The sequence below is a fragment of the Carya illinoinensis genome, chromosome 12, assembly GCF_018687715.1.
Source record: "Carya illinoinensis cultivar Pawnee chromosome 12, C.illinoinensisPawnee_v1, whole genome shotgun sequence".
Classification (NCBI taxonomy): Eukaryota; Viridiplantae; Streptophyta; class Magnoliopsida; order Fagales; family Juglandaceae; genus Carya; species Carya illinoinensis.
The window spans coordinates 1,523,302-1,530,941 of record NC_056763.1 but is presented as its reverse complement, the minus strand read 5'-3'; the positions used below and the strand labels follow the sequence as shown (position 1 = coordinate 1,530,941).

General features: G+C 37.4%; 1 pseudogene; it reads right to left on the bottom strand.

Annotated features, from left to right (window-relative positions):
• Nucleotides 1–244: 244 nt before the first annotated feature.
• Nucleotides 245–7,338, bottom strand: LOC122290076 (annotated as a pseudogene).
• Nucleotides 7,339–7,640: the final 302 nt, after the last annotated feature.

Below are 7,640 nucleotides of genomic sequence, written 5' to 3'. Positions count from 1 at the left end.
GGAAGCAACGACTGTGAAGAACTGGAGCAGTTAAGGCACGTGATAGCACATGATTCATTAAGTAGATAGAATTACAATTGTAGCCTTAAAGTGATAACTAAATGTACAAGAATGCCCTCCCCTCAATAACAGAATTAACATCCTGTTGTGTATAAAAAGGAGTCGAGCTCCCGATGTAATACATTGAGAAAGCAAATAGAATGTATTTTTGGAGGAACTGATCCCTCGAAGATCAGATATTCAATCAATATTCTTGAGTAGTTGTAACAATAGATGCAAGGAACTCCTCTTCCTCCTTGAAAATCTGCATGTTCTTGGACTTCATTACAAACCCCACTGCTTCCTCATTAAACTCAAGGATGAAACACCACTTTATCAGCTCAAAGAGTGCACCAATATGATCGCTATTTTCCCACAACAAACCCTCTGATATTGCTTCAGAGAAATATGTAGCATACTCAATCATCTTCTTATATCCACCGGATCTGTCCAACTTTTGTGAAAACAACTTTGAGGCCACTCTATCCCAACGTATCATCTGACTCACTTTCAATTCCATGATTTCCCCTAAAGAAAGTGATAAAGAGTACTTTACAGCGATGGGTTCAACTATCTCTAGGAAAGTCACATTTAGAATCCCCTTAATAGCTTCATGTCGCCTCTCTGCTTCCATCTTTAACATAGGATCTGCTAGAAAACCTAGGATGAGCCTAACCAACCCTTTCTCAATCAAAATATCCATTGGATTCACCTGATTGAGTTGACCAACATCCACCATTGATGCTTCTTCCTTCTTTACCGATTCAGATATAGTCCAGACCCCCAATTTCCTATACTTTTCAAGTAACTTTGTCCGAGGTAATGAAGGCTAGCTTTGCTCTAGATACCAGAAAAATATGGGTCGAGGAGAAACCTGTTCAAAAAGATCCTTCAACAAAACATCATCAGCAATGAAAACATCATGCTTGTCGGACAACAAAATTCCATCTGAATCTGAAGCAACCGGCAATTTCCCCAAACTATCAATGAGAGTTCTCTCAATCTTTCCACTCCAATGCTTAGAAACATAGACCCAGAACTTGAAACAGTCTTCATGTGAGAGTTGGGGTCTTGAACTTTCCCAGACCTTCCAAAGCTGGCAGTAATCATCAATAGAGGGATTGTTTTTAACATTGGAAGCCCTAGAGAAAAAGAAAAAATAGTAGCTTCTGGTCATAGTATTTTTCCAAAACTTGCAGGCGTGAACTAAAGAGATCATCCTTATCATGCAAAACACACTCTCCGGGGCTGGCCCACTTTCCATCCTCAGTACCATTTGGGATCCAAATCCTTTTGGCTGCTTCAGTGTCCGGGTCCCAATTAAATTCACTCAAGTAGTTATAAATTCGAACTATAGTGGAAAACTCATGATGGAAATCGAGGTGCCTGGCAACCAATGAGCATCCTTCCATCACATCCACAGTAACATGAATATAATTAAGCTCATTCTTGTATTTTCTAATGTTGGAACCATAAAAATCTTCATCAAGAAAAGGTCCATTTGTATGCTTCAAATGAGAGCCCTAAGTAGAATCGAACAACAAGCATTGATCTGGAGGCCTATAACCATCATTCGTCTTCAACCATTTTTGAGAGATTATTTTCCAAAAAGTGTCTGGAAATTTGTAACACACATGATCATGCAATAAAATGTGGATGCATTCCAGCATGGCAACCACATTTGCATGAGTTATGGAAGGGTCCAAAGGGAAAAAAAGACCATCGGCAATAAACTTTACACCATCTTTGAATTCTGTGACAACCCCCATACCTTTTAGCTCTTTCTTGTATTCGTGAATGTCCTTGCCATAATAATTGCCACTATCATCTACAAAAGGGAGCAGAGCGATTAGGGCAATTGATTGCCAATCTGGACCATACAGAATGCAATTGCTTGGAGATCTGTGATCACCAAGCCTAGTTCGCAGCCACTTCACTTCAAGAACAAGTTTCCTAAGATCTAGAGGAAACTTATGTGGAGTATCATTTAGTAGTCTGTAACATGACAAAAAGAACAAAACATTTTCTTTTGTCATGGAAGCCACTTGCTGCTTGAAACTCTGAACCAATACTTCGACGGCCTCCTCAAAATCCATCTTTACACCTAATTGCAACAACTCATTTTTGTACAAGAAGGTGTTGCCTCCATAGAAATCAACATCAATGTGTAGGATGCATGCCCACTGAGTCAAACAAGAAAAATCTTCCTAGAGACATGTAACCAATATTTGTCTTGAAGCATTTCACACCACTCAATGTCCTAATGAGTTTGCCGGATTGTCTTGAATGACGCATACATTCCAGTATAAATATAATAGCCTCAGCTGTCAAAGAAGAGAAGCATGAAGGTGATTTTAAATTGTCTACAATAAACTTGTAAATTCCACTAGAGCCAATTAACACACCAAGGGACCTGAGTTCCTCTTTATAAGAAAAGATTTCATCCCCAAAGTAACCTGTATCAATGAAGGGGAGGTTACTGATTTGAGATGCAACCTCCCATTCATGATCAAACAAAATAGATCCAACTGGAGACATGTCACCACTGGATGTCCTCACCCATCTTCTTTCTTTTCTAGTATTGATGAATTTTTATGGTGTAAGATAATTGTCCGTCAAATACTTGATGAAATTCAAAACAGAGAACACCTTGCTTCTAGTTAAAGTGGAGGAATCAGCAAGAGACATGAGATGCTTCCCAATAAATTCACATGCTTCTCCACACTAAAAAATGACGCCCATTGTCTTTAGCTCCTCTGTATATTTATTTATTTGATCCCATAGAAATTTCAATCAATCAATGGAATATTAGCAAGCACTAATCCGCTTTGCAAAATGTTTCCCAATAAAGAAGGAAGCATGAATGACCGAGATGGTGGCATGTAACTTGAGTAGCCGTTAGTAGTAATCTTCAGCCAGCTACCTTCCTTTATGCTTTCCAAGAAGCTTTGTGGAATGTAAGTTCTCCAACATATCATGTTATGAATCCAATCCAAAAGCAAGAATGCATTTTGTTTAGTGAGAAGTGCAAAAACAGCAGGAATTGCGACATTGGGAGGAGCTATATAAGGGATATCAGAAGCAGCAACATGAGTTTTAAGGAACTCCAAGATCTGTTCTCCAGAACAAGATTCACCTACAAAAGAATCTGGACACAAGTATTCTTCTCCTAACTCAACATAGCTTTCACGTCTCCATGGATTTGAACCAATCAATCCCGCCCATTTGCTTAGTTTGGCAGGGACCATAACCCCTGTCTTTTGCCTGATTAGATTCCCATAGTTATCTACGAGGGGCTGCTTGATTAGATTCCCATGGTCATCTATGAGGGGCATAATACCACATAAATAATCTACTTGAGATTTTGATAGATAACTCTTCGAGTAAGAGTGATAAAAGAAGTGAACAAAGGCAATGGCGAGCTTGCTATCTTTATTGATATAGTTATTAATGTGAACTGCATAGTCATATACATCTACAACACCCTTGACATGTTCTTGAAGCCATTTTTGTAAAGTCAACTTCTTCGGAAAGAATTGAATAGCTTCTTTTGTGCTTTCTAGCATAAGAAAATGATTGGCAACAAAAAGGAACTCCCAGTTCCAATTAATTAGCCATGAAGAATGATCAAAATTCTTCGATGAGAACACCAACTTATATGAGTTTCTACATTCATCTATGGTACACAAATATACATCCCCATCAACATCCACATATTTTATGAGTGGTATGTTCTTCATCCTGGTGCTGTCAAGTTTTGATTTCCAATTCTCAGCAACAAATAATAAAATCTCCAGATACACATCCTCGGCGACTCCTACAACAAGGTTAGAACTCTGGATGCACTCAGCATACCATTCATTATTGACTGGTTCCACTCCTAAGAAACTCAATACATGATCATACTCCCCTTTATCCAATGAGGGACTTAGTATATAATTTCCATGGGATGATAGATTAAGCAAGCTCTTCCCCTCCTTCCCCACCTTTTCCAAAATGTTTCGAAAAGCAGGCATAAGCCTACCAACTTCGCATGGTTTATGAAAGAACTTCTGTTGCGTACATGGGACAATATTTTCTTTAACAAGCTTTTCCTTGATTGAATTCCTCACTTTCTTCAACCCTTGATAAGAAGAGTTGTTGAGAGGAATGAACCTGAACATGGAAGCCCAACTTGATGGATTCTCAAAAGTTCAAACTAAGGAGACAAAAGCATCAATAAAAGCGGAGGAAACACAGTCAAGAATCCCTTGGTCCCACTTGCTGTCCAAGAGAATTGTTTCCCTTGATGATGCAACAAGAGATCTGCCTGAATTATAAAAGGCAAGTTAGTAACCATCTCTATGGGAAGAAATGCATAGATCCCAGGTGAACTGGTCCCTCTATTGAGACGCTCTCCAAGAGGAAAAGTCAACGTGATCACTAACTCTTCTACTTCCATTCTTCTTTCCTCTCTGTTTTCATGTCTTACAGGGAACTTTTGCTTCCACATATAGTAGTTGCATTCTACGTCAGACCCAGTAATCTTTCTCTCAGCTGAGAGATGGAGTGTGGAGGACTCAGCATTAATGTTCTTCCTTGACACATAGTTAGTCTCACTTGTAATAGCAATTGCACTAATGGTATTGTACTTTGGATCTTTATTATGTTCCCTGACTAAGAACCACTTCAACTTCGTTAGGAATAAAAGAACTTCAGGATGAACACTTGAGAGCTGCTGCTTCACAGGTATGACCTTATCAGACTTCAAAGGTAAGACAATTGTTGTCGTAGGGAGAGAAGTTTTGGAACCATATATCTGTTGTAAATTAGAAAATGTTGGGTTCTCCTCCACCCATTCTGGAACTATGTACCCAAGTTTGCAATGTGTGCAAGGCTCTTCGTTGAATCGTATATGATAACCAGTGCTAAATATGTAGGTCTGAGTAGTAATGAGAAATACACTCTTGAACCCAATTCCTGCTTTTTTAACCATATGGTAATTTAATTAGAAATAAAAGAACATACATCCTTCCCATTCTCACAAAGCCAAAAAAGACAAAAAAAAAAAAAAATTAAAATACATGAGTAATGGCAACTCTAGAATTAAAGCTGCGATCCACACTTCCAACGGCTTCCTTTAGTATTAATGTTTAGTTTTTAGATCTCTTTTAGCTTTTTCATTACCAAATCTAGTAAAATCTTGAGCATTGAGAGAGAGAGAGATAGAGAGTTGTTAAGGAATAAGTTTGAGTTTAATTTCAAGCAAATATACATTGTAATCATCTTTCATTTGATTTTCAAGGAGAAATTTTGAATCTTGACAACTCAACACCCGAAAACAACTTTTCATAACAATTTCCCCCATTATTGTTTATCTAAGGAGATTATAAATTGGATGGTCAAATGGAGAAATAACCCTTATAATTTAGAATAGATCTAACATGATGGACCTTCAAGAGAAATGAGTAACTCAGCAATAAATTTTAATGGGGTTGGATATGTGTGTTTGAGAAACTCAGTTAGAAAAGCAAAGAGCCTGATATATAGTCCAATTCTCCAAATGAAAATTTTGGATTCTAAAAACCCCCACCCCACTTATAAAAAAATAGAGATCGAAACTCATGAGTTAGAATGATTATATACACGTGGATATTCACAACTTATTTTTGCTAATTAACTTTGTTAGGACCAAATTAGTTGCTTAAAATTATGCAATAATGACCATTAATTACATCAATTTCTTTCCTTTCGTTTCTCAAGATTGTAACTCCATGATCTTTATGCATGCTCGGTCTGAATTAATCTTTCCAAAAATGAGTAAAGTCTTGATTACAGATACACATCATGTACATACATTAGATACTAGCATTTTTACGATACGAGAGAATAGTGCATGCAATATCGATGGTATAAAGTATAGTAGTACGTATTATTATTAATTGGAGTGAAAAAGTAGTATATAGGCAAGTACCTTTCTCTCCAATATAACCTTGTTTCCAGTTTCCTTTTTTGGTGGACTGAACAACGTACACTGCAAATGGAGTCTATGTTTTTAGAAGAGAAACCTTTCTCGTTGTTGAAAATAAGTAATGCTGATGGAGCTCCCGTGCCTGTAATGTCCTCCGAGGTTATCATGAACTCAAGCGATGGACCCACCCTCTCCATGTATTCGTTATCTTCCGCATTCTGAGACACACACACAATATTTAATTTCACCAATATCATGTATCTCTAATTTTAATATATATATCACTCATTGATTACTTTGTAAGCTAGAAAGACACAACTTTCAATATATTATTATTTGGCCTCCTATATATATCATGGAAAGACACAACATGATCTCTAATTATATAACATGATTTGAATCTCTGAAAATGAAATCTCAAAATCTCATTTTTCTTGGAATTAGTCAAACAAATTAAGGTGACTTCAAGTACTAGCATATACATCATCATGATCATCACGAATATCAAACACACACACAAAACAAATCATACATATGAGAGAGAATGAGTGAGGAACCTGAATGAGTTCCATGAGAAAGTGGACATCCTTGGCGTAAAGTTTAGCAGAGAGGTTCTTGACGGCCTGCTGAAGATCCTCCGTCAATGGGTTCAGTTCTCCTCCGATTGAAAACTTTTGTCTACGTATATCTTTTATGTGTTCTCTCGCCTTCATTTCCATACCTTCCCAAAACAAATGCACAATGACACAATTGCCATCGGATTGATCTTAGATTATAGCCAATGAATAGTGTAAGTAGTCAGAGATAGTGTGAAGCGCATCTATTTAATTATATGCCGAGCAAGAACCTTAACGAAGAGGATTTACTTCCCAAAAACAAAAGGTTATTTATTTTATTTATTTATTGACAAAGAGAGCAAGAAAAAAAGAAGGTGTTGGGATTGTAGGTACGAAAACTGCTTTTACTTTAAGTTTGGAATGCAATTCGACGACCACTAGAACATTTTTTTTTAAAGGAAAGCAATTTCATTACTATGATTGATTTAGTACATTACCGACTAAGTCATCCAAGATGGCTCTTCTCACTTCAACAGGGCCATCTTCCAACCATACATTTTCACTAGAAACTCTAATTTCTAGCTTAGCTATTGTATGAGCACTTACATTAGCAGTTATGTGTACAAAAACTAAATTCCACACGGGGTAGGCTGCCATGAGTTGTTGAAGGTCCTCAATCATTTGTCCAGACCATGAACTGTCTTCATCCTTTGAATTTATAGCATCTATAACAGCTTTAGCATCCCCTTCGAAACACACTTGTGGTAAACCTAACTCAATGCATAACTCCATAGCTTTGTGAAAAGCATGGCATTCTGCTTGAAAAATTGAAGGGACATGCTTCTTTGGTGCAATCGAACTCTCCAATAATTCCCCTTCTAAATCCCTTATGACTACTCTATCCCCATTCTTCCACTAGCTTGATCAAAAGCTGCATCAAAATTTACTTTAACAGTAGGCCACGCAGGAGGTTTCCAAGGCTGACTAGGATTATTTGTTTGTCTTCTAGCTGTTCTGACTGAAGCTTCTGTCAACACCTCCTTGTACATTGCATGATCTGCCTATGCCATTGTGGTAACTATATTAGGAGAATG